We start from the raw sequence: 12,886 nt of genomic DNA, 5'->3' as shown, positions 1-12,886 counted from the left end.
GCCACTAAACCATCCATGATAAATTCTGTATGGATGGTAATTAGGTTATATGAATTTACTACAGGTATTCCACAGTACTGGCAACATATGTGACAGTCGGTTGGTGTACATATGTGTAGGACATGTTATTGTTCATATGTTTCTGAGAGGCATATGTATACATTTGCAAGTATACATATTTATGAATAGGACACATACTTGACAACTACTTATATGCATGTATTTGTGATGTGTAGCTATGCAAATGTAAGTATGTACATTTATAGATATATGACTATATATCTGGAGTTATACATGGCCATGTATATGAACAACCGCATACCGGAGGTACCTGTACCATTTGTATGCAAGGGTTGTGTTCATCATTACGACGAGGAACCTGGATGGGGTATACAATTTGTGGACATGTACTATTTGGAAGATGGCTATGGGGAAGCTTCATGGGAACATGTGAAAGGTATTTATTCCCGATAATGCACGTGGGGAGACGTGCATCACGGTCAGGTGTTTAATCCCAGGTCATAGGTTCTGCAGGACTGGGTGGTGGCTGAGCAGGGTTGTGGTCAAGTACTGCTAATCTGACTTGTGCCCGGTAGGGTTGCCACCTTTTCAAATGCCCAAAGTGGGACATTTTTTGTACAAATGTCAGATTTTGCAAGGCAAAACATACCCACAGCCAGTACAAAGGACAGAACTTCACTGTTTTGCCTACATAAATGCTTATTCTTGTAGCATGTTAGTTGCTTATTATGTTTCCTATACCATTTAGATGTTTCAGAAACAGAATAACTGTTTTATGGAACTATTACATTAAATATAGGAGATATGTCTGTCCTAATATTTCAGGACATTTGCCATTTTTTCAATTTTTATGCAGGACACAACTGGCCACGGAGGAACTGTCCCTCGCAAAGTGGGACAGGTCGTAGCCCTAGCGCCCGGATGTCAACAGGGGTGGACATCGTGTTATGCCACAAAGTCTAATCTTGAGAACAGACACTTATCCCATGAGGGATGTCCAAAAATTGTGAACGACGGACCCCATTCAGCTGGCTATTCAAAAATTTGAAAATGTGGTTGGGTTATGCATGCTTGGGATACCTGGTTTGCAAGCCTGAGACTGCCTAGGGTGTGACTGCATACTAGATGTGGGTAGGGAGCACTATGTGTAGATATGGTTGCACCAAGCTAGCAGCCCGAGTATGGGTGGTTTTGGTGGATGTTCAGCAAAGCGGGGCTGGTGTGCTGTGGAGGGGATGATGGGTATTCAATTATGTATCCAGGTGTGTTGGGGTTGAATGGCTCAGTTAAGGTCAGACCATTATGTGGGTGTGAGCCGGTAATGTTTATGTACATGTGTATCGCACATTTTAATGTTAATATGTTTGTGGGATTGTGTTCTGCAGTATGGCCTGTCAGGGTGTATTGCGGATGTGAATGTATGTTCTTTGGTTTCCTTTCTGATTCACCCACTGCTCCCTCGTACACCTCCAGTTCACCTATTGCACATCCGACCCAGTCTCCCCTTGGCAAATTATTACATTACCTGTCACCCCACCCCATATTCCACACACACCATCCATTCCTTCTCTGGTTGATGGCAGGGATGACCTGGACCACAAATGCGTATTGAGTGAATGCTCTGACCATTGGTAGGGTTGCCACCTTTTCAAATGGTCAAAGTGGGACATCTTCGGGACACACATTGGATATTACAGGCCGACACATACCCACGGTCAGTACAAAGGATAGTACTTTACTTTTATGCCTAAGTGAAAGCTTATTCTTTTAGCGGTTTAGTTACTTATTCTGTTTCTTGTAACATTTAGGTATTTTAGATACAAAAATAACTATTTTATGGAACTATTATTTAAAATATGGGACATAATTATGTCCTACAATTGCAGGACATTTGCTATTTTTAATATTTGTGGCAAGGACATGACTGCCCAGGGAGGGACTGTCCCTCACAAAGTGGGACAGGTGTAACCCTAACCATTGGGCTAGGCTTAGCAAAGGGCAGCGGCACGCAAACACACTGAGTTTCACTTCCACTTGGTATAACAATCAACACTACAATGAAATACAGGCACAGGGTTTTAAATGTCATTTGTTCGAGGGATGGGGGCTCAATATTCAGCTAAGTGCCTTTGTGTTTACTTTTTATTTTGGTGTTCGCAAAACTGTCTTGTATGCTTTGCATACATTCAGTATCCATGGAACCTGACAGGAGTGATTACTATTAGAGGCAGGCTGTACTAGTCAGCATTTTGAGTTGCACGTCTGCAACCAACATGTTCACACATCCGTGCAGCGCTAAGACATGCCCCCGGCACTCGCACACGTTTCCTATGCACATGGACGTTCTGGCAGCATGCCTTCATTAATATGCATGTGGTGCTGCTGTGCCATCTCTACACCGCACAGTCGGCACTAGGCTAACACCATCCTTGCACTGAGCTTCATGAATCCCGTTGATAATGATTTTTTCTGTCCATCCTGTAAATAGACTACTAAACCATTTACTCCAATCATCATTCCAGGTTTTTTCTAGTATGGACACTTGCGCAATTACTTCTAAATGCACTTTTACAGATTATGTTTTGTCTGGAATAAATGTACAATATTGTTCTCCTATTAAAGCACATGAACCCCCTTGAGATGCTAGTATATAATCTAATGCTATTCGATTTTGTAAAACCATAGTTTGTATAGCTGTCATTTCGACAGTAATGTCAAGGACTGCATTGAAAGTGTCATTTGCCAATATCTCAGCTAGTTTGGATAGTTTACTTAGCTCCCAGATGGCCTTTGCAGCACCATATCAAGGGGAAAATACCTACTCCAGAGATTACATCATCTCCTAAATCTATGTCTTTCAGTTTAATATAATCAAGATTTTGATGATAAATATGTGATGTATCTAAGGTGTCTACTGCATTTTCTGGACTTTCAATCACAGGTAATATATCCCTTTTCGTTTTTGCATTCCTAGTGCTTCCATTCAGTAAATCTTTTGCATGATGCATTGCTGGTACCATCATCTTCTTTCGGCTGTTCCCGTTAGGGGTCGCCACAGTGGATCACCTGTTTCCATTTCTTCCTGGCCTCTGCATCTTGCTCTGTTACACCAACCACCTGCATGTCCTCTCTTACCACATCCATAAACCTTATCTTAGGCCTTCCTCTTTTTCTGTTACCTGGTAGCTTCATCCTTAGCATCTTTTTCCCAATATACTCAGCATCCCGCCTCAGCACATGTTCAAATCAATGTAATCTTGCCTCTCTGGCTTTGTCTACAAACCATCCAACCTGGGCTGACCCTCTAATATACTTATTCCTAATCCTGTCCAACCTTGTCATACCCAGTGCAAATCTTAACATCTTTAACTCTGCCACATCCAGCTCAAACTCCTGCCTTTTTGTCAATGCCACTGTCTCCAACCCATATAACATAGCTGGTCTCACTACCCTCTTGTAGACCTTCCCTTTCACTCTTACAGGTACTTGTCTGTCACAAATCACTCCTGATACTCTTCTCCATCCACTCCATCCTGCATGTACTCTCTTCTTCACCTCTCTTCCACACTCACCATTACTCTGAACTGTTGACCCCTAGTGTTTAAACTCATCCACGTGCGCCACCTCTACTCCTTGCATCCTCACCATTCCTCTATCCTCTCTCTCATTCACACACATATATTCTGTCTTAGTCCTGCTGACCTTCATTCCTCTTCTCTCTGGAGCATATCTCTATCTCTCCAGGGTCTCCTCCACCTGTTCCCTACTCTCACTACAGATCACAATGTCATCTGCAAACATCACAGTCCACGGGGACTCCTGTCTGATCTCGTCTGTCAACCTGTCCATCACCACCTGCTTAAGTTGGACTTTGGCGTCTTACTGGGTATTTGTTTTCTACTAAGAAAGGGCTCAGAGCTGATCCTTGATGTAACCCCACCTCCACCTTAAATGCATCCGTCACTCCCACCGCAGACCTCGCCACTGTCACACTACCCTCGCACATATCCTGTACCACTCTTACATACTTCTCTGACACTCCTGACTTCCTCATACAATACCACAACTCCTTTCTAGGCACCCTGTCATATGCTTTCTCTAAGTCTACAGAAACACAATGCAACTCCTTCTGACATTCTCTGTACTTCTCCATTAACACTCTCAGAGCAAACATCACATCTGTAATGCTCTTTCCCGGCATGAAACCATACTGCTGACCACTAATCATCACATCCCTTTTTAACCTAGCTTCCACTACTCTTTCCCATAACTTCATGCTGTGACTGATCAATTTAATCCCTCTGTAGTCACTACAGCTCTGCACATCATCCTTATTCTTAAAAATCGGCACCAAAACACTTTTTCTCCATTCCTCAGGCATCCTCTCACTTTCTAAGATTTCATTAAACAATCTGGTTAAAAACTCCATGATGCATTGCTGGTACCACTAGCCCTATATAACATGCGCCATCCCTTTGGTAACCATTTATAAGCATATTTACCACAGATGTAATATAACCTATCTGACAGAGCAACACTGCTATTTATCAGACTACCATTAACTTACTCCGTAGTAGGAGTTTTATCATGTACAACTGTGAAGTTTTTTTCTGTTTTACTTCGCCAACATGTAATATTGGTTTTACACTTGTTTTTATCATTTTGTGAAAAATGAAATACTGCTGTGTCACTTAATATTCACTGACCCTTAATTGGCATTAAAATAGGAAAAAGTCCAAAAGAGGCCCCTTGTCACAAACGACAGCACCACGGAAAGAACCTTAACGCAATTTATTAAAAAGTAAATATATGTAGCTTCATCAGAGGTAGAATGGTATACAGGTAAAGAACGCTACATAAAATATCCTGAAGACCAGGAAATGACGTTATTCAATTTCCTGAAGTTCACTTTAATAGCATACTGTGTTTAAAAACACTAGCGCCTCTGCGCTCACATTCTATACCTGATTTTTAACATTATACAGCGAACCAGCTCACATACAAAGAATGAACATATAAAATCAAACTTAAAAAATGTATTTTTAAAAACCATTTTGAAAGTGTATTAAGTACATAACAATAACCACAATATACAAGTAAGATGTATCCTTAACAGCAAAAATATTTTTAACTGCAAGACAAAATGTATGTTTCTTAAATTGCCTATCTAATGGCATAAAATTAAACTACATATATTCTAATAAATACGACCTCACAAGCTCTAATAAGGTTCATGTTATAAGAACAATGCTCCACTCTAGTGTTACCAAATGTATAGTTTTTACCGTTTCATTTTTTATAGGTCCCATCCTAAACATGTGTGTATATCAAAAGATTGGGAAAAACCTATACCAGGTTATTTTATTTTGTCTTATCTAAGATAACTCCTTAATTTTAGTACAGGTGTAATATTGCAGTTGCTATTAAGTCCTGGATGTCTAAACGCATCCAGTCGCAACTGCCATTCTAACTCTCGGTTCTCCAAGATCAATGAAAATGGGCCACCTCTGATCTTCACTGGCACGTGATCAATGGCCATGAAAGAAAAGTCATGTCCTGGATTTAATTCAACATGCTTTGCCAACGCGTTATCATTCTTGCTGTTCCTGATGGCATACAGGTGCTCATACATGCGATCGCGGACCCTACGGTCCGTCTTTCCAATATAAAACGCTTGGCAGCAATTACACAACGCTATATATATAATGGACTTACTCTCACAATTTAAAGGGAAGCGAATCCAATATTTTTTGTCCCTTACCGTGAAAGTTTCACCTGTTTTTACCCTGTTGCAATACCTACAAAAACCACATTGTTGCATCCCACTCCTCTTGTTGAATGTGTATTGGAGTGTATCCCTTTGTAACAATTCCTTAAGGTTAGAGGACCTTCTAAAAATGATCCTAGGGATGCTACCTAACTTATCAACTAAGTAAGAGTTAGAGTTAATGAAGTGCCAGTTCTTACGAATTATTGCTGAAATTTCTTTAGAATTTCTGCTAAAAGTGGTGATAAAACTTAAGCCAAAATCACTTTCCTTTACAACAGTCGTAACCACACCGGGTTCCTCATTACTCAAATTCAACCCTACATGGTTTATGTCAGTATGATCATCAGTCTGATTGAGAATGGTTTGTACCAATAAAGGCTTATAAAAGCCATTGAGTCTTTTATTAGTAACTTCCTCAATCAAATCATATAGCAATTGGTCAGGATAACCCCTGTTCTTAAACATTTCCTTCAACAATTCACATTCTATAGTGAAATCTGTCATAGTGCTGCACATTCTCCCTGCCCTCACCAGTTGTCCTTTCACAATCGACCGTTTCTGTTTATACGGATGGAAACTGGTGAAGTGCAGGAAAGAATCTAAACACTGTTGATGTCAAAGTACTATTCTTGGGGTCCTTAGTCAGCTTGACATCAAGGTAATCTATTTCCTTCTCTGAGAATTTGAACGTAAATTTAAAAATACATTTTTTAAGTTTGATTTTATATGTTCATTCTTTGTATGTGAGCTGGTTCGCTGTATAATGTTAAAAATCAGGTATAGAATGTGAGCGCAGAGGCGCTAGTGTTTTTAAACACAGTATGCTATTAAAGTGAACTTCATGAAATTGAATAACGTCATTTCCTGGTCTTCAGGATATTTTATGTAGCGTTCTTTACCTGTATGTCATTCTACCTCTGATGAAGCTACATATAAGTGTGGCGAAAACGGTTGGTTTTACTTTTTAATAAATTGCGTTAAGGTTCTTTCCGTGGTGCTGTCGTTTGTGACAAGGGGCCTCTTTTGGACTTTCTACTTGTTTTTTACGTTTCGTTTGGTTTGTTGGTCAATGGCAACGAGGAGCCCTGTCAGTCCTAGCAGTCCACGGATTAATAACACCACGATAAGTGGTAATGCAGATATAGACTTGGATGTTGCCAGTTTACTAGCTGGTCTCTCTCGAAGATTGGACCAGCTAAATAATCGGATGGACGAAATACAGCACGCTCAGCGTTTTACAACTGTGAACAATTCCAGTACTATTAACTCGGGAGGGCTGAGTCAAGCCAGGGTTGAAGACAGTATTCCTGCCGGGCAACCGTGCAGGCAACAAGGGACCGGGCACTCCAATACAATGACACCTAGTAACTCGCAAGGGGGACTGTTGTTTCCAGAAGGTGAACTGGACACACGTGAAGTGTCTGGTCAAATGGCTAATTATGCTGGAGCTGTGAGGAGTAGCGGAATGGTTTTACACTCTAACCTCCGAGAGGTTGCTATGGCGACCCTCCCCAATAACAGAACGGAAGGTGCAAACTCCGGTGTTCCGAATTTCAATGACTGGCTCTCAAATACAGCACATTTTTTGTTTGGTGAGCAAGGTATGCAAAACACTAATGTTGAGTTAAACGCTGTAAATGAATGTTTAGCGGACAAGTTAAAAGTGTTTGACGAGAAATTGCTTAAACTAAAAAAATTACAATTGGAGTCGGCCTACTTTAGGCAATGTGTGACTGAGAACTTAATACCAAAGGGGTTGCGGAACAGTTTTGCACCTTCAGGCCTTTTGGTTGATAAGGCCTTTTACACTGACTTGGAAACCCTTTTTCAGCGACAAGGTGTTCAGCTTCTTGAACTCATTATTAAGCATTATGCTTTAAAAATTGACTTATTAATGGAAGAGATTGGTAGTTTGGACAATGACATCAAAAACAACTTGGACTTTGCCAGATACAAATTTGACTATGGGCGGATATTAACGAGTATAGATACTTTGTTATTAAAGCTAAAGGTTAATAAAAACAAAAAATTGGTGAGAGATAGGACGGCCTATCTCAATAATAGTGCCTATCCTAAACTGTCAGTGCCCAATACCACTATGCAAAACCATACAAATAATATCCAAGCTTTAGAAGTGATGGATGACAACTATAGCTTGGAAGACATAGTGGAGGAGGGGACTGATGTCCAAGTTAACACTGGACCGAGACGTAGCAATAGAATAAAGGGTTTTGCTAGGAATAATGAAGCACCTTGTGGTAACCAACAGAGGTCAAACTCTAACAATGGAACAGCTACATCTAGTAATGGCACTTTTTTAGGGCAACGCAACAGCAGGCCCTTTATGAACAAGAGGAAGAACCGACCCAATTAGAAATTGATTTGTGTTCCATAGATCCCTTACAACAGAGTACACTAAATGTACCTGTAGGAAATGAAAAACCAATTATATTAACTAATAAGAGAGGGGACTTTAAGATCTACAACTTCTCCGACATTACTCTAGATGGACAACTAATTGAACTGCTAGCACTTGGCAACTCGTTTGTCCCTAGTAGATCGGGGAGTATTAGTAGAGAAATTGTAGATTTAAAATGTTTTGTAAGAAAATTAAATTTAAAACTACTGTTTAACCATCAACATGACACACATAATGTGGTAGCGGGCGGTAGTGATGGTAATTTACCAGTATTGAAATTGGCTAGTGTCTTCAATCCACCGTTACACACAGCGTTGCAATTATTCGAGAACACATGTGAGGTGGATTTCAGGTTCTTAGCAGACAACAAAAGCAATACTGTAAATAGTAGTGACTTTAACATCACTAAGGAACAGGTCACACTATTGGATGACCTCTGCCGCCTACCTGTACGCCTGATAAAACCTGATAAAGGTGGGGGGCTGGTATTACTAGATAACACCACTTATAATGAAAAAATGACTGATGTGTTGAACACTAATGCGTACACTAAGTCATCTATAAGTGAGGTGAATGGGCAGTACCGTAGAATCAGGGGATACTTTAGGGACTTGTTCCTTTTAGGGAAAATTGATAGCGAAATGTATAACTACATAGACATAAATTTACCTAAAATACCTATCATGTTTGGAATCCCCAAGATTCACAAAGATGTAAAAAACCCCCCTATGAGAGCTTTGATTGACGGAAGGTCATCCATCACATATCCTTGCTCTAAACTTATTACTAATATATTGGATAAGTATATCAAAGCTATACCTAGCATATGCAAAGACTCTTGGTCTTTCCTTGAGAACATCAGTACTATTCCATATAACTGTGAGAACAATTTCTTAACTATAGACGTGGTAGACCTGTACACTTCTATTCCTCACCAAGAGGCGGTGGAATGGATAGGTCTGACGCTTCAAGAATGTGTGGCTTCTAGATTGGAGGTTGACTTAGTAACGGAACTACTTGACGTTGTTTTGACATCAAACTACTTCACATTTAATGGAGAATTTTTTCTCCAAAAATGTGGAGTGGCAATGGGCTCCCCTTGCGGCGCCAGTGTGGCTAATTATGTAATGGGCTACTGGGAGGCTAACATTTTAAGAAAAACACCAGGCCTCATGGATCCTGTTGCTTACTACACAAGATTCCTTGACGATATTTTTATATTGTTTAAGGGTCTGGAAACCCATGCTACAAAATTTGTTGAAACTTTAAATACAACAACTGAGTTCCTAAAATTTACGTTCAAATTCTCAGAGAAGGAAATAGATTATCTTGATGTCAAGCTGACTAAGGACCCCAAGAATAGTACTTTGACATCAACAGTGTTTAGAAAAGCCACGTACTGCAATTCTTTCCTGCACTTCACCAGTTTCCATCCGTATAAACAGAAACGGTCGATTGTGAAAGGACAACTGGTGAGGGCAGGGAGAATGTGCAGCACTATGACAGATTTCACTATAGAATGTGAATTGTTGAAGGAAATGTTTAAGAACAGGGGTTATCCTGACCAATTGCTATATGATTTGATTGAGGAAGTTACTAATAAAAGACTCAATGGCTTTTATAAGCCTTTATTGGTACAAACCATTCTCAATCAGACTGATGATTATACTGACATAAACCATGTAGGGTTGAATTTGAGTAATGAGGAACCCGGTGTGGTTACGACTGTTGTAAAGGAAAGTGATTTTGGCTTAAGTTTTATCACCACTTTTAGCAGAAATTCTAAAGAAATTTCAGCAATAATTCGTAAGAACTGGCACTTCATTAACTCTAACTCTTACTTAGTTGATAAGTTAGGTAGCATCCCTAGGATCATTTTTAGAAGGTCCACTAACCTTAAGGAATTGTTACAAAGGGATACACTCCAATACACATTCAACAAGAGGAGTGGGATGCAAAAATGTGGTTTTTGTAGGTATTGCAACAGGGTAAAAACAGGTGAAACTTTCACGGTAAGGGACAAAAAATATTGGATTCGCTTCCCTTTAAATTGTGAGAGTAAGTCCATTATATATATAGCGTTGTGTAATTGCTGTTATATTGGAAAGACGGACCGTAGGGTCCTTCGCATGTATGAGCACCTGTATGCCATCAGGAACAGCAAGAATGATAACGCGTTGGCAAAGCATGTTGAATTAAATCCAGGACATGACTTTTCTTTCATGGCCATTGATCACGTGCCAGTGAAGATCAGAGGTGGCCCATTTTCATTGATCTTGGAGAACCGAGAGTTAGAATGGCAGTTGCGACTGGATGCGTTTAGACATCCAGGACTTAATAGCAACTGCAATATTACACCTGTACTAAAATTAAGGAGTTATCTTAGATAAGACAAAATAAAATAACCTGGTATAGCTTTTACAATTTTTTGATATACATATACGTTTAGGATGGGACCTATGGACAAAAACGAGATGGTAAAAATAATACATTTGTTAACATTAGAGTAGAGCATCGTTTTATAATATGAACCTCATTAGAGCTTGTGAGGTCGTATTTATTAGAATACACGTAATTTAATTTTATGTCATTAGATAGGCAATTTAAGAAACATACATTGTGTCTTGCAGTTAAAAATATTTTTGCTGTTAAGGATACATCTTACTTGTATATTGTTGTTATTGTTATGTACTTAATACACTTTCAAAATGGTTTTTAAAAATACATTTTTTAAGTTTGATTTTATATGTTCATTCTTTGTATGTGAGCTGGTTCGCTGTATAATGTTAAAAATCAGGTATAGAATGTGAGCGCAGAGGCGCTAGTGTTTTTAAACACAGTATGCTATTAAAGTGAACTTCAGGAAATTGAATAACGTCATTTCCTGGTCTTCAGGATATTTTATGTAGCGTTCTTTACCTGTATATCATTCTACCTCTGATGAAGCTACATATAAGTGTGGCGAAAACGCTTGTTTTTACTTTTTAATAAATTGCGTTAAGGTTCTTTCCGTGGTGCTGTCGTTTGTGACAAGGGGCCTCTTTTGGACTTTCTACTTGTTTTTTACGTTTCGTTTGGTTTATTAAAATAGGAAAACCATGAAAAAAATACTACATGTACTGGTATGTGGTTGTGAAAGTTTATTATTTCAATTGTTTGAATACAATTACTATTACCCACTGGAACAGTTCCATTTTGTTGAAAACATGTGATTCCCTGCATTATAACAGATAACTGTACTCTTGCTTTACATAACTGTACATTTATGACTTGGTCTCCTGTCTCATTTATTAATACCTTCCAACTAATAAGAGCATTTACTGGAATAGGTATTAGAGGCATGACCCCTGTTATTTTTGGTATTAAACTACATACTCAACAATTAGAAACATTTATGCTTTTTGCATACCAACATTGTTTTGCCAAAAAGGTATTAAAAGATGGTGACCAGTCTTGCTCATTTTTCCACATTTCTTTACTTTCTTTTTTTGTGTAGCTTTATGGATTTATTAACATGTTGTAAATACAATTTAATGCTAAGCAATACAATGATAATTAATATGGCAGTTATTATTGCTTTTAAAAAACATAATTTTAATAAAATTTCCATTGTCGATTGATTTTGCCTTTGGTCAACCAAAACTGGATTTCTAAAAGGATGCATTTTAAACCATGTCAATTTCATTATGGTTTTCTCTGCTGGAAACCTACAAGAGAATGCACTTAATCAGATTTACTTTACTCACTGTTTTTGATTATTCTTAGTTGATCTTTATGTACCAACATTGTTCTGTTTTTCTTTTTTCGTTTGATTTTGTACACTAATGGTCCAGTTTGTTCCACTACTTCAAAAGGGCCTTGCCAATTGCTAGCCCATGGTCCTTCCATTTGGAACATTTTTACCAATACTTTTGTTCCACAGATAAGTTTTCGTCAGCTGGTAATATCGGCACCTTTTTCCATATATGGAACACCTGTTCCCATACATTATAGCCACATATGGTAGTAAGTTGTTTTAGCCATTCCTGATGTTTGCTGATTTCTAACATGAGCCTACCATTAGGTATATCTGGATTAAATGGTAATTGTATGGGCATTTTGCAGCCTGTCATCATTTCATACAGAGAAATACCTGTTTTGCTGTTTGGTGTCACTCGAATACCCATTAAAATACCAGGCAGATGATGCATCCATGTATTGTCGTTTTCCAAGCATGCCTTCTTTAGACATTCTTTTAACATCTGATTCATACATTCTACAATGCCATTAGATTGTGGATAGTGTGGTACATAAAACCTTTGCTGTATGCCTAATACATTACACATTTGTTTAATGAGATCACTAACAAACTGTGGGCCATTGTCTGATTCTTTGACCCATGGCCATTCCCCAATGGCAAAAGATATTTTTCCATAAAGCTTTTGCAGTTGCTTTTGCCATTATTGTTTTGATAGGAATTGCTTCTATCCATTTAGAGAAAATATCCACTACTACCAGTAGGTATTTATAACCTTCCTTTGCTGTTTGAACTGCATACCATGGCCCATCCACTGGCTGCACCCGATGTAACTGAGGCGTTTTGCTTTTAGCATCTACCTGCAAACAAATTAAACATTCTTCTACAATTAGCTTGCAGACCTTCTTTAAATTTCGGTTCCAATACTTTTCAACTGCCC

Source organism: Protopterus annectens, chromosome 9.part0 (genome assembly GCF_019279795.1).
Source record: "Protopterus annectens isolate FY-2018-M chromosome 9.part0, PAN1.0, whole genome shotgun sequence".
Classification (NCBI taxonomy): domain Eukaryota; kingdom Metazoa; phylum Chordata; order Ceratodontiformes; family Protopteridae; genus Protopterus; species Protopterus annectens.
Note: the sequence above shows the minus strand (reverse complement) of the source record.